At 40.6% G+C, this 23,736-nt stretch overlaps 1 protein-coding gene across 4 annotated transcripts in view; it reads left to right on the top strand.

The window, feature by feature from the left end:
* The first annotated feature begins 477 nt into the window (after window positions 1–477).
* LOC128738214 (uncharacterized) overlaps window positions 478–23,736 on the top strand; it is a 693,074-nt gene continuing 669,815 nt past the window's right edge. For all 4 annotated transcript variants that reach the window (XM_053833186.1, XM_053833185.1, XM_053833184.1 and 1 more), the window contains exon 1: window positions 478–1,853. The gene's annotated coding sequence lies outside the window, so the exon portion shown is untranslated. The remainder of the gene's footprint in view (window positions 1,854–23,736) is intronic.

The raw sequence follows: 23,736 nt of genomic DNA, 5'->3' as shown, positions 1-23,736 counted from the left end.
CGTTGATATCTCACGAGAGCACTCTTTTTTCGGTAAGATGGATAAATTTTATTACACCGCGCGATTGAACATAAACACACACTCACACAACGGTACATTTGGCACACGAATGGATGGCCATGGCCACTTCGGTTCTGTGATGCAGCGAGCGCGACTGGATATCGTCGTCGTCGTCGTCGTCGCCGTCGCCGTCGTCAGTCCTGGTGAGAGTGCGGAGAGAAAATTCGCGTACGTTTGAGTGAGCCAGCAGACTCCGGTGTGTGAATCATACACGTACGGTACGACACAACCGCGGCCGATATCCAAAAGGGAGACCCCGACGACGACGTGTATGCGCTCGTGCGCTTGGAGCTTCGCCACAGACTAGCAAGACTTTTTGCGCTCGGTTATAAATTTAGAGTTTTCCGTACAAGTCAGTCTACGAGCGACAACGTTTAAGGAAGGTCGCGCTGTTTCGCATCCCCGCAGAAATTTTTGCCGCTTATTGCTTATTAATGTAAATCCGGTGAATTATATATACTACTAAATATTACACATATATAATCTCTCTTACCGCATTCAAATAATAAGGAAAAAAGTAAATATTTACAATTCGGAACCGGTGGAGAAACCTAGCTGTCGCAGCGAAGCGAGTAAAGAACGGAAAAACGTCGAAAGTTTCTGTGCCGTGTCGTGGAAAACACACCGAGCCGCGTTCTGCCCCGAGGATAAAGCAAATCCAGGAAATCTTCGCTTCGAACCGTCTCTAGGAAGCAAATTGTAGTGCGACGATAGCGAAGAAAGAAAAAAAGTTATCGTGACGAAGCCGAAAAAGTTACTAGTGCGTTGTCTCCAACTATTCTGCCGGCTAGAGAATAAAAAATATAAACTCGCGAAAACAAGAAAAAAGAAAACGCTACATCTTAACCGGACAAAAAAAAACTGACTGTCGTGATTTTTGCGCAAAGTTTGCCCAGAAACAAGAAGCCGCTTAGTCGATTCGATTTTATTTGTTTCCCGCCCCCACGGTTTTCCTATTAATCCGTACTTTGGTTCCGCTTCCGTCGTTTGCTGAGACAGCGTGCAGCTTCGCGTCGATACTGGTGACATAAACAATAACGTTATATAGCAGAGAAAAACAACTTCATTACGAGCACCCTATGGACACCGATGTCATTGTGTAGACGATATTCGTACGTCTACATGCCGACAGCTTTCACAACTAGAGCCTGAAAATAACACTTCAGGAAATTAACAGCAGACAAACTTCCATTTGGCGAAATTCGGTCTCTGTTGGTCGTCATAGCTTAATAGATCCTAATTAGTACATGTGGCCAACAGAGTACACTGCTTTTAGTAACAGTTGAAAAAGTGTTGTTAGTGTGTAAGAGTGATTCGTGAAAAAAAAATCTCATGAAAATTCATTCAAGTAACAAAAGTTTACTCTACCCTCACCAACGCCAGCGCCGGCTCCAGGAAGACGGCACACCGTAGAAGAAAACCTATCGGCCCATCCAATCTCTTTCGCAGAGGAGAATCAGTGTGTGAAAAATTATTCCAATCAATTTTCCAAGAAAATCGTAAATATATTAAAGAGGCCTTCGCCGACACAGTCATAGCACAAAAGCCGAAGAAAGTGTGACGGAGCGCAAAGGTGTGTTACGGAGAAAAAAAAGCAAAAAAAAAGAAGTAGAGTGTATAGTATATCACCCATCTGTATCGATAAATTTGACGGCGAAAATATTCGGCAGGGCAGCGCAGTAGTAGAGGTCGTCGAGCAGAAGAAGAAGAAAAGTACAGTCGAAATACAGTTCGTCAACACGGATCCAACGGACTCGTCGTCGTGAAACCATCCGGCAGAATTCGCAAAATAAGTAGGTGTCGTTTTTCTTTTAAATTTACCTTACTGCAACTACCTACTTACCTTTTTGCAACTGATTTAATTCTTATGCATCAGTAACAATATGAAAGTTTCGTGAAAAGCCGAACTTTGGTCAGCAATGGCGACGACTTCCAGCCCAGGAAGGAAAGTTTCGTGCCGATCGAAAAGCGGACCACTTTTAACCGTGTTGTCAAACGTCGCTTTCGGAGTGAATCGACTTTATCTGATGTTTATTCAACTTGTTTCTTTTTACGTTGCTGTTTTTGCTGCATTCATTGCACTGTCTCCAAAAGTGGTTTCTCCCATAATGGTAGCCACATATGTATATGAAAAATTTACTGCAATGTATTGCATAAAATGCGCCTTTTGCCTGCCTGCCTGCCTGTGTAGTGTGCGAAGCAAAGGAGTAACTTGCGTCGAGATAAGGACCGACAGCAAACTTTTCCGCGATACAATTTCAGTTTGGCTGTGTGGAACGTAATATTTATTTTTTTTTCGTCTTGAACGGTTCGATTCTTTCAGCTCTCGGCACTAACACTATAGAGTAATTATTTACACTTTTGTGGCCTCTGTCTGTCGACCGAAAGCATGCCGAACTTGGTGAATTAAACCGTCTTTCAAAAGCGGTCATGTGTAGCGCAGGAACGGGTACTTTCAAACCGAGCATTATACGGAGTTAAACCTGAACGTAGCAAGACAACGGCCAACAAGACGGCCGTAGCATATTGTATGTATGTATTTGAGTTCGCGCGACACAGGCCACAAGATCGAAAACCACCACGGCACGGGGTACCTCGAAGCCCCCGCAGAATCTCGCTCGTACGTATGAACGGCGATTCGTGGTGGTATCATGGTGGACACGTTTAACGGGGGGGAACGGGGGGACTCCAAACTCTCCTAACGTTCGGCTGCCAGTTGGGTCAAAACGAAAGGGAAAATGAGTAACTAAATCCGAGTCGTTTTGCTTGCCTTGCCGTAGCGGCACACCAATATTCTTCGGACGGAATACATGCCAGTTGTGTGTTGTGTAGATCCGTTACTTGTGGTGGACGAAATGCCAAGTGTTGGATATATGAATATTTTTGTCAGTTTCTGCCCAGTTTGTTTCTTGATTTTTATTTCGTTCATTTTTTCTCATTCTTGAGCACAAACACCACAATTTGACGGCTTCAGGAGATTGCGGTTGGAAATTGGTGCAGAACTGTTTTGTGTTTGCATCATGATAATGTTATAGTTGGATGATAGTATGTATAGGATTTACGCGATTTTTTAATGAAATTTTAAATATTTCGAGAGGCAAAGACGGCATTGTATGTTCCAAATCCGTTCTTTTCAATTAATATCAACCCATTATTTTCAAGCATATCAGCATTAATATGTGGGTCTAATATTCTCCGAGATCAGGGGCAATCATGCTAGCTGATGTCTAGAAACTAAACGATGTCAAATGACGTCTTGAAAGTAAAGCATATTCAAAAGCAGATGTTCTTTCTCTTTTATCAATATGCTGTTTGTCGCAAAATTTGCGTGACACACAGCTAAAGCTTCTTCAATATCACGCACCAAGTTTTTTGTCGCAGTCAGAAGTGGGTTCTCCTTATATGAATTTCGTTCAAGGTTGCATGAATCTCCAACATCAATGTCGGTCACCTATTTTGGCAGTGTCCAGTTTAGTCATTTCCCGTTTTGCTAATGTCCAATTGGTTGAAATTTTTGCAAAAAGAATATATATGTTAATGTTAATAAATTTCAGAAAGCTTGGCACACTGGTCGATGCTTTCTTGAACTTTAGATTGATCAATATATCATGGGCAATAGAAATTGCCACGCGATTAATATGAAATATGAAGAGTTAAAAGATGCAGAAAAAAATATTCAAGAAGAATTTTCTTATACACACATTTCTTCACTTATTTCGAAAAAATCTTGTAATTTTACGTCTTTTGACATGCATATAAATGAAACTTCGCAAAACATATAAAATTACGTGTTATTTAACTGTCTTATTTATTACGTTTGGATCGATGTAAAAATGTATCTTTCAAAACGGTTTACATTTTATTTACGTTTTATTTGATGAAAAAAATCTATCGGATTTCAATTTACGTCGAATGTAAGATTCATTTTTTCCTTCTGTGCAGAATATCATACTTTAGCAAATTTAAATTCACCCCTTTATTGCCAAAATCAACTCCTTTTGAATATATAATTGAGAACGCAGTACCCGGCCGACAAAGAAATCTTTCAAATAAGCTTTTCATAGTCCCAATTTTAGAAAATTTACGATAAAATGCATTAGAAAAACATATTTATTCACAATTGTTACGGTATTTTCGGCGAACAACTTTTCAATAATGCAGAAATAAATACACCGAAGGTACTGGAAAATTCAACGTAAAATCGCACTTTTATCAGAAATTCCACTCGTTTACAAGTTTTCAATTCAATCAGCAATAATTAACTGTTGAACTGTTCAACGTCTTAACTAAAAAACTGAATCTTGTATCGCCAGAAGTCGATCGAGTCAAGCTACAGCATAAATTTTCAATGTTTTTATGTGATTTTGCGATTAATGATGATATTGACGTTACACTGAACACCCTAATTACAACCTATAACAATCTTTTAATTGAATGCACCAATTCCTTAATAAAAACTGTTAGAATAAAAGGTGAGCATTGTCCTTGGATGACCTATAGCCTCTGGAGATTGATTTAATTGAAAAATAATTACCTTGATAAAGTCAAAAGAAGCCCTAATAACACACATCTTATCGAAATGCTGTCTCATGTTTCGAAGAAGCTTAAAGTTGCTAAGAGACGGTAAAAAAGGGAATATTACTAAAATATACTTAATAGCTCGAGTCATTCTAATGTCTGGAAAAAGTTGAACGAAGTGTTTGGTCGAACGAAAACTAGTGAACAGCTAAAACTGAGAATTGATGAAAATGTAGAAGATTCTAATCGCGAAGTTGCCGAAGTATTCAACAGTTATTTTGCCATTATTGGAAACAACCTAGCAGTTACACTTCCAAAATCGAACTTTGATTTTCTGATGCCTGTGAAATGTGTTAATAACTCGATCTTTCTCAGACCCGCCAGTGTCAACGAAGTCACAATATTGATTAGTCAACTTGATGTCAGGCAAAGAAGAGGGCGTGATAATGTACCTGCAGACTTAGTGAAAGCCAACTCAGCTCGGCTTTCTGAGATTATTGCGAATATCTTCAATAAAATAATAGAATCCGGGACTTATCCTAATATCTTAAAAATCGCAAAAGTTGTTCCAGTGTTCAGTGACCCCTCTAACTATCGTACAATTTCAACGCTATCAGTTCTGAACAAAATAATCAAAAAACTGCTAACAAACCGGCTTGTAAACTTTTCTGTGTTAACAATATTTTGTACAAATTTCAGTATGGCTTCCGGGAAGGCTGCGGAACATCAACTGCTATTATATAGCTAATCGATAAGTTAATATATGAAATTGATAAAAAAAAATCGTAGCTTAAATCGACCTTAAAAAAGCATTTGACCCCATAAATCACGAAATCTTACTAAAAAAGCTTGAGCGTTACGGAATAAGAGGAGTCGCTAACGACTTGATCAAAAGCTATCTAACAGATCGCAAGCAATTCGTAGGTATAAACGGTGTTCATAGTACCTTGCACCCGATTGATGTCGGAATTCCACAAGGAAGCAATATAGGTCCTCTTTTATTCTTAATACAGTGGTAACCCGATTTTGTCACTCCCCGATTTTGTCACTCCCCGATTTTGTCACTCCCCGATTTTGTCACGTTTTTGACCCGATTTTGTCACCCCCGATTTTGTCACGTTTTTTACCCGATTTTGTCACGCTTTTGATTTATCAAAAGCTTAGTTTGAAAATCATTTTCAAACATGTCAAATGTGCTAAAACACTGTGAAAAGAACTGTGTTGATTTTCGTGGAGTTTCCACAAAAGTTGTTTCTTATCTTCACAACTATAATAGCTAGAAGGTCACTTTTTTTGGCAAAGTTCTTTATAATAATCTTCTCAAAAATTTTGTAGAACATTGTTTTGCTCTACCTCTTACTGCTTGAAAAATAAATTTTCTATCTTACTTTTAGGGGGGTTAATCAAAGAATCGTTCATACCATAAGAAAGAGCTTTTTACGCTGTGACATTTCTCTGAACATAGTCAAACAGTATAATCAACCATTTCGGCGCAATTAATAAACGCGTGTTTTCATACCTGTGGGACCTCACAGCACAGGTGACAAATGTCCACAGAGAGGTATAAGGAAGTGCGAAAGGTCCTAAAAGTGATCAGAATGAAATATATGTAGTTCGTTCTAAGTTATCTGCAAAAAAATATAAAATTGAAAAAATACCCGATTTTGTCACTGTCCCGTTTTTGTCACCCCTAAATTCATCATGGGGGTGACAAAATCGGGTCATTACTGTATTCATTAACGATATGGGAAATTTAAAGCTTCAGTAATACTCTCATGAAAAGCAAGCTGAAAGCTTTTGATGTAAATGTAAACGTATATATCATATAATGTGTCAACTATTTGCATCAAATTTTATTTTGTACCATAAGCGTTATCACTAAATACTAAATACTTAGTTTAGAATCCCTTCAAAGGAGCTAATGTTCGATTGGAATTTCTCATTGTCTTTCTTGTTGTAGTTTAATACTCCGCATTGCGTTAATTTTTGTTAGTAAGTGTCCACAACCAGAGGGCTCTCGATATGAGCTCTTTGGTGTGGAGGTCAGTGGAGGGTTAGAGAAAAAAAGTCCCAAAACTTTCGTATAGACTCTGGTTAATATCTAAGAGAAAAAAAGTCTTCCCTAGTTGAATTATAGTGGTAGGATGAGAAAATCATGGATTGGATTTTTTGAAATTCGTGTGTCATTTTCTAACAATCTTCTTTTTCTGGGATTTTATGGTATAAAACTTACGTGAATTCTGTATTGCCGGTACGAATGATGCGTTATTTTCAAAACTTTTGAAACTCACTTGTTTGAGTTTTGCAAAATTTTTAAGAACATATCCATTTATTTAAAGCAACTAACATCAATTGGGATAGGTAATTCATAAATTATGTATTGACCACTGAAGTCTCAAAAAAAAAATCGGATACTTTTCTTAAAAAATGAAACCGAGAAGATTTTGTCTGAAACGACATGAAATAAGCTAATTGTATTATTGTTATAAAATACAAAATTTTGCATTTGCAGAAAATGTAAGCTTTGTGGCGGTGAACTGGTCCAATAAAAATCAACTTAGATTCCAACCTAACCCGAACACTAACGCGAAATAGTAATTTTTATTCGCAATCCGTATTCAGTTGACCTCAGCGTAATTTTATTTTGATAGATATACTCCGAGATGGCGAAATCTAATACCTATTGGAAAAACTCAACCAGAAATGAGCTTTTTCACAGATTTTTTCAGTAAAACGAAAGAGTGGCATTTACATGGTTTTATGCAAAGATCTTTTTGTAAATTGTCACTAGCAAAATTCGTTCTTTTCACATGAGCATTCGTAAACAAATAACATTTTCTGATTGTCATAATCGACCTAGTGAGCGAATCCTTCCTGCCACAGTAGACAAATTTCGAATGTTAGTCTATTAGCTTTGAAACCTTTGACCCGTTTTCACAGAGTATGTACTGAGCATATTGCTGTTGGTAAGAATCCCAGATCTTCGCATGAAAGGCCGCATTCTGACCATTACTGCTGACAACAAAATGTCCTCAAACGGCATCAACCATCCTTTCCTATGATTAATAATATTCATACCATAATACCATTATATTCACATCGGAAAGTATTCGACTGCACAACATGCACGAGGTATTACGTGTAAACTGGATGCCTCCTTAGCCATTAACAGATTTATCCTAAAATTTCGCTTTACAATTGCTCCCATCAGTCTGCGGACCGCACAGACTACCTCAAAGGGACACAGTTTGGCCATCACTGCACTATGACGCAATTGAGATACTGCTTGCAGGCTGATAAAACATAAATGATTTTACAAAAAAAATCGGAGAGTCGCATGGTGCTTTCCTTTTTATCATCGGGAAGTGTCCCATTTCGCTCATTTTCACCTATTTTTAATCGCTCCTATTGGAATGCTCCTATTGGAATGCTCCTATTGGAATGTACCAAGCAAGGCTTTGAGAAAACAAAACTTAAAAACCTGTTAATTTTGTGTAAAAAAGTCCGTAGAATCGATTAAGGCTTGTCCCATTTAGTTCGGAGCACATTATTTTTTTTGTAATTTTTACTATGCTGGCCTTTTGGCCTCTTTGTTGTCTTTTCTTCGTATTTGTCTAATGCAATTTTTTGATTGCATCGTTGTCGTCTTACCATGGCCGTTTCGCCATCTCTTCATCGGATTTTCGTCGTCTGTTCGTCATTTTTTGACCTCCTTTTGTTGTTTGTTTTGTTTTGACATTCTGTTGTTCACTTTTCAACGTTTTTCGTCATCTTTTCATCGCATTTTCGTCGTCTCTATACCGTCTTTTTGCCGTCTCTTTGTTCTCTTTTCTTCATATTTAGAAATCTTTAGTTCAAAAGTTTTTGATCGCGTAAATCGCGTACGAATATCAAATAGCTACTTGGATGTAAACAACAACCTTTGGGAATTTAAAAGTTCTGTACTACAGAAATCATATTAAGATATACTGACCACTTGTCCCGGAAAATGTTCCGCATTGATTGGTTTTTGTTTGGTTTTGGAGAATCATTCTCATACCATTACACTGCAAATATTCTGGATTCTTTAAACATTCAGTTTATCCAAAAGAATATCAGCAAAATGTGCTGCAAATATCCGATCGTTGATTGTGGTGATCCTGTAGCAGGAACATATTTTCGTCCGAAAATAAAATTTCACAATCACGTTGTAGCTTGAGCACCTACCGACGTCTCTCGACTCTTTGTAACCTTCTGCTTTTCATTTAAACCGTCATGCTTTTGTTGTTTTTTTTTGTATGGAACCAATCGATGATCATCTTTCAAAATATTCTTCATGATTCCCAGTTCCCTAGGCATCGTACGTCCAGACTGATCTTGTTACTCGTTTGATGGCTTCCGGTGGCCTTACAGTGCGTTTACGGTTAGATTTCGGGAGTATTTTCCAAGAATCGGTTTCCTTGTATCGCTTGACGGTACGAAAGATGAATCTTTCGTTTATTGCGAGTGGCTTCAGTTTCTTTAAAATATTACAAGGTCGAAAAATGTTCAAAAACTGGCTTATTACAAGTTCTTATTTTGTATCTATGATAACCACGACCAGGGATGGAAAAAATTGCTTCTAGCAATCAAGACAAAGATTCATTGACATCACTACTTGTAAGCGACAAATACTTTGTCGCGATCTGTACAGATTACGATAAACTTCATATCATATCATGTTCATTGCATGATTGTGCTAAAAAATATAACAGATACAGACGTTCGGTTGTATGCAGCGAATGAATCTCAATACAAACAACGCGAGTAACCTTGTTTTTAGCTGCTAGTTGAGATGTGACACTGTGATCGACTGCTTAGACTGCTTAGAGAACAAAATCTTGTGATCAATGCTAAAGATTCACTGTTTGTCATGTAGTGTACTGATCGTGATCTGTGTGTGTGGCGATAACTCACAGATTTAATCAAAATCACTGATTTTCTTGCACGCATTTCAAACTTGCAAGCTGTGTTGACATTTGAATACATTCTAAACGAAAGTTATTCAGACGCTTCTGTAATTAACCCATTTTTAATTAAACACGTCAAAAAAAAAAACACTGACAGTTATTACTACTCATTTCACATATTGAGAACTGACAAAATTTGCGAAGAAATAGAAACGAGAGTGTTTCATCTTTTTCCTGTAATCCGACTAAAAAATATTAGTATCACTATTAATGTAAATATACAACAGTCAGGGAGCGAAACCCTGAAAGTGAGGATTATACCACCAATGCCTATAAAGGTCAAGGGTTCTATCTGCCGTCAAAGTAAAAAATGCAAGTTCTTATCGACAGCATGGCTGTATAAACGCAAATCATCCTTTTTTATTTTACTATTAAAATTTATAACCTTTTCCGTAAAGTCTTTGGAAATCCGTTCATATGAGTGCTTGATCTGTAGAAAATACCTAAATTTGTAAAACTGCGAATAAATCCATAGATCTGGTATCCAGTCCACTATAGCTGAGCAATTTTTGCGGTATGGAGCAAGGGTGGATCTCCCAGCAGCTGGTGAGCAACGATTTCCGTTTAAAGGCACCAAGAGCATGCTGTTTCTCTATGAATACAACTCAAGTCTCGTGGCCACAGAGGAATATCGGTCTCATCAGTGTCAACTTCGTGATGCGGCGAATTTTACCGCAGCATCTTCCGAAGTCCAAGTGAAGCATGATTTGCTGCTAAAATGATACTTCGTATTTCTCTTGTGGTGATATTATAACATTCACAGTTGTCGGCGGACACCAGTGAACCCAAACAAACTAACTCGTCCATCACTTCAATTTCTTAACTGTCAATCCGAGTTCTTGTTGAGAGGCTAAGGTTCTTGTTGTCTACTTGGAGCATCTTTCTTACATATATTTTGCCTTCGACGTATCGATGACTAGCGTAACTCTCCTGGCGAGCCTCCTGTTTGACAAACGTTTATTTCATTATCTGAAAATTGCACGCCATGATGTAAATATCGATGAGCTGGACTGACTTCCGGTCTATATCCGCTATTACGGCAAACAGAGGGGCCTTCGTGCCTGAATCGTAGATTAAGTGACAAAACGTCAAATAAAATCCGAGGACTCGGTTATTAATACAAAAGCTACTGTCCCACATCAAATTGCTCCACGGAAGAAACGCTGTAGAAAATTACCTAATTGATCGATCCTTTTCAAACTTTCAGACAATAAAAAATAACCCATTAGTAAGCTTTTGGCATATTTATTTCATTCAACTTCAATACCATAACCATAAGCTCGCGTCTTACGCTTAACTCCGCTCATAAGGTTCAGTACAACATCTGGATGCAGCTTCTTCTAATCTAATCTAATCTAATCTCACACTAACGCAACCAATTCTTGAAAGCATCCTGGAAAATAACGATTATTTGAATCAAACATTTTTGTTGTCATCAACGGCCAGGCCACTGCGCAGTATGTACCGCAGAGAGAATTCCAAGGAATCAAGTGGAACCAGAAATAATACGAACGGCGCACTCCGTTTGCCACATGAGCAGATCCGCTTGCCCAATCGTGTATTTTTTGGCAATCTTTAAAAGTTTCTGCTTCCTTATTTCCTCCGGAACATCAAACTTGTGCTGGGCGGTAACAGTACAGTAGAACAGTAGCCCCGGAAGCTGCCGGTAGTCCGCCTTGTCGTAAGTCTTATCATGACAATGAGGGTTCGTCAGCATCTGGGTGTACAGTTCCCGGGCCCGTGACTTTCCTGCAGTATTTTGCCGTTCGTCACGATTTAGAGATTTTTGCACTTTGTACGTATGCAGTCCCCCCCCGTTCCTTGACTCTGAAGGAAAGACTTGGACAGATTCAACTTTTCCACAACCCTGACCATCCCCAAGTATTGGGATTTCGCTTAAACGCTTTCACGACACTCTTGTGATTCGAAGCTCAGAGTTTCGTAGTAACGCTTAACCACGCGACTCACAGTTGATTGTACGATTCCGAGTTGTTTTCCGATGTCCCGATAAGATACTAGAGGGTTTTCCAAGTGCTTGCGCTAAATCAACTCATAATCTATCGAAGATGTGGAGCCTATTATCGATCTGGAAACTCGAAATACTCGGCATGGGTACACAGCATATACGCCAGTCAATAGAGCGTTAAACAGCAGGCACGCAGGCCCATTTGTTTGCCGTAACCCTGTTCGAAGTTTGAATGAATTTTCGAGCTTTGAAACATCGGATCTCGATATAAGGGGTGGCACAAAATAGCGTCATATTCGTTGTTATGGACGGCCGATTATCGTCCTCGTGCACCAGCGTTGGACTGTAAACAATACTGTGCACGATGGTCCTTCGGTAAAACATACAATTTTGATAGACCCGAGAAGCCACTCTGAAAAAAACAAAAAGAGGCAAATAACGTAGAAGTGTTTTTACTTATAGTGGCATTTATTCTCTTTTTTCTCTATAAATCTACAAAGGTATAATACTATACTAAGGTTTTACCTCGAATGTATAGTTTTATTGCGAAGCCTTTATCATGCTCGTAAGAGTCCGAGAGGACAGCACGATTATAATAAACCTAGTTTTAACGATTAATTTCCATTATGAACAATGAATACTCCAACATGATATGTACGGTTTGGATACATATTTTTAGTAATAGTTTTCAATTATAACGAAACAAATGGTTTCCATTTGGTTATTTTTATCACTCATTTATCAGCTACTCACATTGAAGTGTTTGTTGCATAATTCGCAGAAGGCAGAACTACCTGAAACCCAACAATTCTCCTCGCTTCATTTCAATCCTATATCATAATTTTATTTAAATTTACACGGTCAAATCGGCTATCAAAATGCAGCACCAACTCACGACTTGAAATCCAAACGAACCGAAGAAAGTGAGCGTGTCTGTGGCTATGTATTTGTACGTGTGAGTGTGTTGGAAACGAGTGGGCCGAGAAAACAGCAAAGCGTGCGGTCGTGAAAGATCACGAAAACCCACACACACCGTCCGTCGTCGTCTGCCGGGTTCTCGGATCAATGTGATATATACAGGTGTGGCAAAGTTGGTTAAGTGGTGTTAGTGCAATGAAGAAATTTCATCATGGTGTAGGTGGAATCGTAAATCGACCAATCACGATGAAGCGTGACGTCAAACTCCAAAAACAAACCCCATTGTCTGACACGGTTTGTTTTTGTAGTTTGACGTCGTTTGCAGATTTTTCGCTACTAATACCATCACATGTCTTCGTCTGCCACACCTTTTTAAATCTCATTGTTCTCGGATACCTACCACTGTCGAGTCTACCGGACTGAGTCAGCCGAGCCGCGCGATGGGAAATGCAGATACATACCTCTACCGAGTTGGCCGTAAAGTGATCCCGAAGGTGCACATGAAATAGTCGCTGAATCAACAACAAATCCATAGTCGAGTAAACAAATCACAGGAAACGCCCCGTCACGTTTTTGATCTGATACCGTCCGCAAACTGCACCCGAAGTCCCGTGGGCCAAAACTGCAACCGATACCCTTCGGTTTTGCGCTGAAGCAAGGTTTATGTGTACAACAGCGATTCCGTAGCCGGCGACAACAACGAAGGTGATGCGATAATGAAGCGATGTAATTCTCCCTATCCCTTTTTTCGCTTTCGCTGAAAGTGTTCAATTTAGCATTTTGAACTGCATTTATAGCTCCGGCCGTCTATGGTGGCTCGGAAGCCCGTTCAAGTTATAGCCGAGCTGCAACAAAGCACACAGTCAGCCAGCCAGCAGCCAACCAGCCAACAAACCAGCCAGCAAACTCGAAAGGTTGCACGACCGACGAAAAAACCGGTTCAACCGGCTCTCGCCCAACCCTGAGTACCCTCGTGCAGATTGTCCACAGTTTGGCGGTCGGGTTTGCAGCATTTTTTTCCCGCTTGCCGCTGTTCTGTGGACACAGTCCGGGACTGTGATTCTGTGACCGGAAAAATGCCGTCCATTAGCGATGCAGTAGATTTTTGGCGCGAAGCTGTTTAGATATCTTCAGTTGTTGCTGTGAATTTCTTCCGGTTTCTCACATGCTGCTTGCTGCAGATAAATTGGTACACTTTCAGCAGGATTTATTCCATTTCTGTGGTTCAGGCACGCATTTCAACTGTCAACGAGAGAGAATTAGCACAGTGCGACGATAGCCAATGCAACTGTATTTCCGTTGTCCCGCAAGTGGTTGTTGCGAACCCCTCTGCCAGGACGAAAGTCCTACCTACCGGAGGGAGACAAAAGATGTGGCGCGCCAGTCCTGCAGAAAGTCCCGCATAGAGCACTGATTAATGGCCAAGATAATTTTCGGCACCGAGCGGAATATAAATTAGGGACCCCGAGAGCACCGGCCATCCATTTCGGGACAAGTGCATGATCCCCTCGTCGCTGCGCTTCGAACCGTCATGCTTCGGCCGCACGCACACCGTCCGTCATGATTTTCACCGTAAAATTGCGACGGGGTGCGCGAACTATCATCCTATGTAGCCTAGAAGTGTGTGACACGGGACGTCCTTCGGACCACACCGGTCCGGGCCGGTCCGGTTCGGTTCGGTTCGGTAATACCTCTCAAGGGGTCAAAGTTCGAATGTCAGGTCCTCTAGATTTCCAACGTGTGCAACGGGCGCTGAGGACAACGACGACGACGGACGACTGCAGGGCACAATTTTTGGCACCGAGCGACGGGGCGGTTTGTTTGGTTAGGATCAAGTGATTTCCGGCGAATAAGATTTATGTGGTATTTGCGGTTTGCTGCCCGAATCTGGAGCAGCTTGTAAATAGGAGGATTTTCAGCTGTTCGCAACGGTACTGTTAGACGATGTGTGTTGCACCACCATTTCGGTTTGCTATTTTAGAGTGTCTTTAAAGCATCATAGCTGCCAGCACGGGAAACAGCCGGCCGGTTTGCGATTGGAAGTGGTCGACTGATTTTCATTGCCTGCTAAATTTATGACATGATATTTGATAGAAGAATGATTTTGGCAGGGCCGAAACACGTGCCATCCATGGTTTTTTGTGACGCCGATGCTGGTTTTTACATTCTGGGGAGCTAGCTTTGTTTATTTTAGTCGTATACATGCCACCATACCATTTTTTATGTTTCCAGAAGTAATACATTTTCTTTCCAAATAGATTAGATTTACAATAATTTTTGAATCAGTCATTTGACTCTTCCACTCAATCCACCCACAGCTTAGGTGAAACGTCAGCATATATTTTTCTTCGCCTCGAGAAAGCTAGAGCGAGAGCTAACACATAGATACAGAACAGCTACGTGCTACGTTGTCATAAGAATAGCAATATGCCGTAGATACGTGTTAAATAAATTATCTACTCTCTAAAGGTTGTTACTTTTCTTTTTCTTTCCGCCTAAGCCCCACAGACAGTCTGCAATGATTTATTGTCACTTCTTTCTCTGCGTAAAGAAAATGTTGAACGATTTAGAAAAAAAACATGTCTGGCTATGCAGAGGTTGTATGTTTCTGAGTTAACGAAATTGCTTGCTTAAATGTCGATCTTTTATGATTGAACTTCTAAACATAATAACAGTAGTAAAAAAAACTTGGCTTGGCAACAAACAATTTATTTTTACTATCTTCACTGCGTTGCTAATTTATAAATTATTTGTAAATTGTACTTGATGTTATTGTTAGCACTATAAAGCCAATTATTGCAAGAGCTGGTAAGGTGATGCAACAAAGTCATGTGATCTCCAGATTAAAATTAAGTAGAATGCTTTATTATTTAATAAAACATTATATATAACATTATGCATGATCTTCTCATAATTAAGACATCACTTGAAATTATGTCTGACTATATGAGTAATATATCTAAACTTTTCACAATTTGTTTTAAATGGCTGCAATTGTAACGCTGCAAACTATCTCTGATATAAGAGACAAATGTGTGAACTGTGAATAGATTCCGAATCTGTTAATCTTCTCAAATATCAGATTTCAGAAATGGTGACGGTCATTTTGCTGTATGTGAATTAGCCAAAAGAACCTAGCAAATCCGATTGTCATTGAGCATTATTTCTGCTCTAACTTACTTACTCACTTCAGTAGCAACGGTCCGTTATCGATTTTGCGCTGAACGAATTATGGTCCTCAACGAATGTCGCACCTGAGCTGCCGTTCTTCAATTCCCTCGAACACAGTAGAACTTGCATTGACTTCGTTAGGTCACATTCATCGGGTGCAGTGTCCATCCCAAAGTTTACGGCCTCTGGCTGCGTGCACAGCCCACCGCAGCTAGCCCCCTTGTACTACCTTCGCTATATCAGCATATTTCTATATTTCACCTCTTGGTTCATGCGTCTATCATGTTGTAACATTATTTGCAACCGCTCATTTCGCTTGACTGAATCGTACGCCACTTTAAGATCCACATACAGATGATAAGTCTGCGAGTTGTATTCCCGGAGCTAGTCAAGTAGGCGACGCAGGGTAAACATCTGATTCGTCGTGGAGTAACCCCCACGAAAACTAACTTAGTTCTCGCCGACGAAGGATTCCGCTAACGGTCTCAGTCTACAGAAGAGGATATATGGAAGAGCTACGAAGATATACGGAGAGTTTACAGAACAGGATCTCAGTGCGAGTTGCCAGTTACACGCTACCGGTGACAATCGTTGCCTAAACATTACTTGTTACACACCTCAGGTAAATCTATCAATGTAGGGTTCGTGTGGGTCAGGAATTACGTTGAAACTATAATTATTCGAGACGGGATTTTCACACCAATTGGTTGGATAATATTTACTGAATATCTGAGTGCATTTTGGTCTTAATAAAACGTTGTTAAATTTAGGTTGCTGTGATTATATTAGCCCCACTTTTTATTATGGTGTCTGTGTGGTTTGAATTTCCAGCAGCCCAAACGCGCCTGTATGGTACAAACCGTAACAGTTATAAAGCAATCGCCCGAACAACTCTATGCGTGGATGTGCCCACTGTAATTTCTTATGTGCGCAATTAACAATAATATTGCTTTATGGCATAATATTGGGGTTTATCTAAGGCTTATCACCTACCAAAAACCAGCTATATCTATCTGAAGAAGCCTGAGAAATTGCGATGAGCAAACAACACCACTCAAGGGCCTATTCGGTGGATTGCTGTACTTCAACAGTAGACCAAAAGGGAGATGGTTTAGTTGTCGGTGGTGGCAAAGTTATTCGAAAAAGCGCAGCAAATGAAAAGGAATGTAGGCTGAATTTACCAGCATGCTGGAAATACCCTCCGGTACCCTAGTATAAATGTCAGGAAACGAAGTCCTCGAAAAGACCATACATCGATGGCATCTGAAAAGTGTCTACCATCAATCAGGAAATGATCGACCTTAGAGCAGAGTCTCCATTTAGAAGTCTCCAGCCAAGTATGTTTCCGAATATGTCAAAATATTAGAATAAAATATTCAAAATATGGAAAGTAGGTGCTGCAGATGGACATACCTCTAGCCGCGGCAAAGTTTATGAGTTTATGAGGTCGTGCCTAACGCTCAACTCCACTCATAAGGCTCTGTACAACATCTGGTTGCAGCTTCCTCTGGACGAAAACCCCCTTTTTCTTCACGTCTTCCTCAGATTTGACCTCCTTGGGATGCTTCCATAGTGTCTGCCTCATAATAGCCCAGTATTTTTCGATGGTCCTTGGGTACGAAAGTGACCCCGTTGGCTTCGTTCTACTCCAGGACGTCCATTGAATAGTGGCATGAAGCTAGATCCAACTCGAAGATTGTAGGGCCCTCGAGGTAGATCTGTTCGTTTACAGTCCCGGTAATCATGAACGGCGCACCCCGTTTGCCACATGAACAGATCGCTTGCCAAATCATATATTTCTTGGCATACTTTGAAAGTTTCAGCTTCCTTACCTTCTCCGGAACATGGAACTTGTGCTGGACGGTGAAGAACAGTTGCCCCGGAAGCTGTCGGAAGTCCGCCTTGATGTAAGTCGTCAATGAGGCTTCGCCAGCATCTGGGTGTACAGTTTCCGGACCCGCGACTTTCACACCGTATTTTGCCATTCGTCACGATTTGAAGCGTTCTGCACTTCGTACGTATGCAGTCCCTTCCGGTCCTTGACTCTCTGAACGAAAGATTTGGACAGATTCAACTTATTGGCTTTGCCAAAAGTCTAATCTAATTTAATGTCTAACCACTGTTCCAATATCATGTCCAATTTTAAATCCAATTCCTAACTCAGTTTGAAGTAGAACCAAATCCAAATTAAAGTGGTGACAATTGCTAGTTAAGTTATAAGTCCACTTTCAGCTCTAATTTCAAGTCAAATCTAGAGTGTAATTTTAGATGTAACTTCTTAAGTCCATTTTCATGTTCCATTTTGCGTCTTATTTCAAATCGGGTTTTAAGGTAAATGTAACTCCAATTTCGTGTTCCATTTTAAGTTCATTTTTAGATTTAGTTTAACTCCAATTTATCTTCGATTTCAAGTCTCATTTTAAACCGATTTCATGTCTTATTTTAAATCCAATTTCAAGTCTAATGTAATTCCAGTTTCAACACACTAATACCAAACTCAATTCCACGTTCAATTCACGTCCTTTTTTATGTCGAATTTTATGTCCCATTTTAAGTATTAGACTTCTATTTCAATTTCAATTCTAATTTCAATTCTAATTTAATTCCAGTTTCAGCTGTAATTCAAGTCCCATTTCAAGCTCTATTTCATGTCCAATTTGCAGTTTATTTAGCTCCAAGCCCTATTTTAAATAAAACGTAAGTCCAAGTTGAAGTCTGAATTCAAATTGAAATCCATGCTCTAATCTAATGTCAAACCCTATTTTGAGCTTGATGGTGGCCCTATGCTATGCTAATGTGAAAACATGTCGTTACCGGATTCGGAAGTTCGAAGTTTTTAACCCATTTTACGGCATTTTTGTGATAAGTTAATTAATTGTGTAGAAATAAATCCGCCATCTTACGTTTACTTGATTTTTATCAGAGTTGCTTTTGAAAGATCGGTGCCCGACTTTCTGTTTAGGTCTGGGTCGTTCGATATAACACAATTTTTAACTCGATATAAGACAATTTTTTGGATTCTCAATATTCCTGAAAGGGGTTAGTCCCGGTGTATAGGTTAACATTCACCCAGTAAACCATTTGGTTTGTATATCTCGATTGCAACTGAGATATACGAAATCATATCTGAACGAAAAAGCAATATTTCACGCCATATAAGATCATATATGTACCAACGTGGAGGCGATATACGTGCGAAAATTTTGATAACTATTTGTAATTCTATGTTGCGTAGTTTTTATATAATTCACAGTCATGAATTGTATATGAGGACACGCACGACTGCAAGACAACTTAATATTCACTTCGATTTGACATACTCTAATCATTATACAATTCCAATGTGAAATTAACATGAAAACGATTTAATGTGAACTTTCTATTACAATTTTGTGTTATCTGGGCACGCCTATCACGCCGAGGACTCGGGTTCAAATCCCAACCCCGTAAAAGTCACGAATGACCTAAAAAAATCCTGATTTTCAAGACAAAATGCCTTACTGAAGGTGTTGACTACAAGTCCTGCTCTCGTAGGATATTATAAAGCTTCATCGTCAAGTTTAATTGCTAAACAAGTCGATTTTGTTTGCTCTATTGTTCAAATGTTCACGAAATATACTGCAACATTCTGGTTAAGTTATCAGGTTTCTAATTGATTGCTTTGCTGGATCTTCTCTCTATTACCGAATGCCCTCAGACTGCCCTTGACACCTGCGATAAGGTTATGGGAAATGGTAGAACTGACTTCTTCTAGTACTTTTACCCAATGCTGTTTCTCCAGCAATCTACTTGTTGGTGTTAGTTTTAAGAATGATGGCCCATAAATTCTCAATCGGGCGAAATTCTGGCGAGTTCGGTGGGTTGACGTCGTTTGGTACAAAAACAATATTATTTGCGGTCGAACACTGGCCGCAGGTTGTGTCAGGATGTCAAATCTGGCTAAAACCGCGTTTCGCCGCTGTGTCTGTGAGTGTCGGTGGGACTCGTAATGGTCTTGCCACACCCACAGTAGATCTGCTAAACCAAGACCTTTTTGGCAAATTTGTCCACCTTGTTCTTACTTATATCCCCGGAAACGGCCAGTTATGATATTGCAACGTAAAACTTCTGCCCCGTCCGCATTGATGTATGCCTCGTCATCCATCACAACGCACCTCAGTTTCGTCAGCCAATCGCGGCACAGTTTTTTGACCTGAATCCTGGTTGCCATGTTGTGTTTGTCGTTCCGGTTCGGTACCTTCAGGATTTTAAAGTTAGCGAGGTTGACACGTTTAATCGTTTTCGGACAAACAGCCGCGTCGCAAATCAAAAGTTTCGACCGACGCTTGAATCAGACTCAAGAACCTTTCTGGCCTTCGCTAGGCTGTCTGTCTTCGGTTTTTGGTCGCTGCCTGATCGCCGCAGAATCGTTTGGGTTGCATTGATAGACTTTACTACTAGGGACGCCGTCTAATGATGAATTCCAAGGTGTTTCCCGATCCATTTGTGGACCGCAGTCGAATTTTCTACTTGAGTGGTCGAAAATGCTTAAAAACTAAGAATTATACTTTCAATTCCTCGAGGCAGTGCACCACTCGTTCGCCAAGGGGCCTGTCAGTTGCAAAAAAGATGAATTTTTAGCAAACTTTGAGATCTATGCCATGCATGCATTTCCTTAATTTGCAATGAAACAACTAATAAATGGCATGATTCTGTAAAGAAGAACGGGGGTTTCAAATGGAGTGAAATAATTTTTGACAGTCATGTTGGATTTGGTCGCCATATTGGAGTTTAACGAAAAATCGCGGTGAGCTATAGATCTCAAGGTTTACTAAAAATTCAACTTTTTTTAAAAACTGTCGGGCCCCCTGGCGAACAAGAGGTCCACTGTTTCGAGATATTAAAAGTGTAATTCTAGTTTACTAACTATTTTCAACCAATCTAGTACAAAAATTCCAATATTTGAAGACCTCGTGTGAGTAATGGCCCCGTTTCAACGAGAATTACTCTGCAGCATTCCCTGATGGATTATATTAAAATCTTATTTTAAAGTGCAGTTTCATTATATTTTAACGTACAGAATATTTAACTGAACACGCTTCAAATTTTATTTATCTAGCCAAGAAATCAACGCCGTCGGTTCGATTTGGCAATATCTTGTCCTATATTTGATTATTGTTCCGGTAGGTACCTAATTACCTTTTTAAAAGTAAAACCTTCCATTAACGTTCCTTGCACCGGCGACGGCGGCGGCGGCCAACAATTAATCGACTTCACACCGCCGCCGTTCGGAGCAGATTAGGGGACACAAAACCCATCCAGCCAACGGGCTAAGTGGGCGCAGTGGATTGTGAATTCCTTTAACGAGCTGTAGTTAAACAATTGTAGTGAATGAATCTAGCTGCTGGTGCTTCTGTGTCTGAACTGAACAACCGGACGAAAAACAATGGTCCAAACAGACGCACAGTGGCCTTGGCTGTCGTCGGTGGTGTGTCACCATAGCGTTCGTCACCGCGCGGTCACCGCGGACAAACGGAGAGCATGCCAGCCTTTGGCTGGTAACAGCTTTTTTAGGGTTCTCCGAATCTCGTAATCTTAATTTATTAATTTTGCTGCTTGGTTGAGTTTTGTCTGTCTGGAATGGGTGGTAGACGACTTTCAGCAACGTGAACTTCGACGACAGCCATTGCACGGCTTACTAAAAAGTAAAACTGTTACTTCTAGGTGGATTTAATTTTTTTTTTCGTTCCGTTGCCTTTAATAGTTATCTTAATTACGGTGCATACAAATACTGTTCCCACGTAATTTAGCGATGAATTTAAAACTGGTTGTTTCTTTATTTTTTGTGGGTACACTTGTTCTTCTCGTGCCCCGCTGTAAACTGCAAAACTTTGGTGGAAAACTTTTCGAGTCCTCCAATTACGAATCCATTTCGGATGGGCGAAACATGATATGATAAATCACTTTGCTCTGTCTTCGGGTTCTGCCGCAAATAGTTCTTTGGCTATAAAATTTTCTGGGTCATCTCGCCCCTCAACCCAGTTTTATTGGCACCGCCGTGCTGGGCGGTTCGTGTTTCGAACTTTACGTCAGTTCCGAGCACGATTTCATCGCAAGAAAAAAAAATGAAATTTTTATAGAACCGCACACGAAACCAAACTTGTGGCATTTATCTGTCAGTACGAATTAATTCATGATATTTTCTTCACAAAACATCATTATTGGTAACAGTTTGGAAACTTTACTTCACCGCTCCGCCATCGCTCATCATCGTGCCATCGCTGTCACTCTACAATAGACCATACCAAAAACAATGCCAGCTCCTAATTCGATTTGTCAGCTCTGCGGCCGTAATTATAATGGCGTACCACGCTACAAAGCCCGTTGACCTCGCCGGGGATGGCACCACGGTTGGCTTTACGCCCAGGCAGGCAGTTACTCGAGAGTTTGTTAATCCGGAATAGATACGGTTTGTCGTTCGGAAACTTCACCCGAAATCCAGGGCAACCAGGGGGCGGCAGCCCGAAACAACACCGCCCAACAACTCTCTTTTGATGAAGATGAATCGTTTCGTCAGCAGCCGGTACCACGGACCGTGGCGACCGGTCTGACAAAAGAACATCGAAACTGTCATTTTTTTGTCTTTCGATATTTTTTTGCTTAGCTCTTGTCCTACCTAGGTGTGCGCGGTTCAGTTCAGTTCAGATCAACACCGCCAGCGGGAGGATGTCAAACTAATTTGACTCTGTGTTCTGTACTGTGTGTGTTCATATTCAATCTGCATGCTGCATGGTTCATCCTCTGAAAGACGACGGACGACGGGGCATTGCACAGGGACAGGAGACAAGCAGGACTGCGAATCCGTTCACAAATGATTACCGCCTACCCACCCGGTGGCGATTTGCGCTTGGGTGGTGGCACGGACGATTGTGAATAAATTTAAACTCGGAATCTCTGTTTGACAGGAAGTTATTCGACGGGATTATGCTGTTGTTCGCTATTTGCGGAATAGATTTCGCCATAAAACGGTTAAATTCGACGACATTTAGAATTAACAAACCGAGCAAAAAAAAACACATTATGACAGATGGCAAAACGATTCGGAAATTTCGTTCGATGAATGAAGCAAAATCAGTGTGACAGTTACCTAGTTGGGTTTGTATTTCATCGAGTTTCCCGGGACACGGTGTTTAAACCGCTATTTTTATTATGTTTATTTACAACATATTTTTTTCAGTTGGGTCCAAGTGATAACCGAGCATAAAACACCCAGAACGAGGGCGGATTTAGAATTTCGAACGCGCGTTCATCACTTCGAATACGAAACTGTACAATCGTTTGTATTTAAGTCGCTACAAAGTTATGCAAATCTGGCGTCCGTCGTTAGTCGCATTTTTCCTTCGGACTCAACCTAAGCTTGCCTTTGTCTCAAATCCAGTGGTGATCCTACCTCTTGATTGTGGCGCAAAATACGAACGCAGCGATGCGATTCAAAATAACCGAAAACAGGGCGATGAAATTGCTCGACTTTTCCCCGGCATTTTTCACCTGGTTCTTTCGTTTAAATTTTTCAGGCCACTGTCAAAAATGAAAATTCGCAGCCGTCTCGGGTCTCGGGTTTAGCGGAGGCGGAGCGGCGATGCAGTATAAGAGGAAATCGCTTAAGCGATGACCTACGCCATTCCAAACGGTTGGCTGGGTTTTTCTTTTGGCCTCTACCCAAGAGCAGCATCTTGGGAAACGAATGTCACCGAAACTAGCGCCGCTAGTGGGAGGGCCACGGTACAGCAAAGGTGTAATCTTTTCTTCACACAACAGACTCGGTCAGCCAGCCACAATCGTACCGGAGAGAAGCTACCAGGATAAGGTCGACGCATTCATCGTCTCGAACCGTTTCCTAAATGATTGCAGAGCTTGGGGTGGAATTAGGTTTGCCCACCTCAATGATCTCGCACCTAGGCGGCCACGTGGTGCTACGTGCTGGCTTTGAATCGCGCTGAGTGGGCAGATTTTCCCCTTTTCAGGCTGCCGGTTGGAATGAATATGTTAGAGCTGTCTTTGCAGGCTGAAGTACGACACTCCATCGCATCGCCGTCGTAGACCTCGGCTGGCAGGTTGTGTGTCGGACTTGGAATG

Source organism: Sabethes cyaneus, chromosome 2, assembly GCF_943734655.1.
Source record: "Sabethes cyaneus chromosome 2, idSabCyanKW18_F2, whole genome shotgun sequence".
In the NCBI taxonomy this organism is placed as follows: domain Eukaryota; kingdom Metazoa; phylum Arthropoda; class Insecta; order Diptera; family Culicidae; genus Sabethes; species Sabethes cyaneus.
This window is presented reverse-complemented; position numbering and strand designations above follow the sequence as displayed.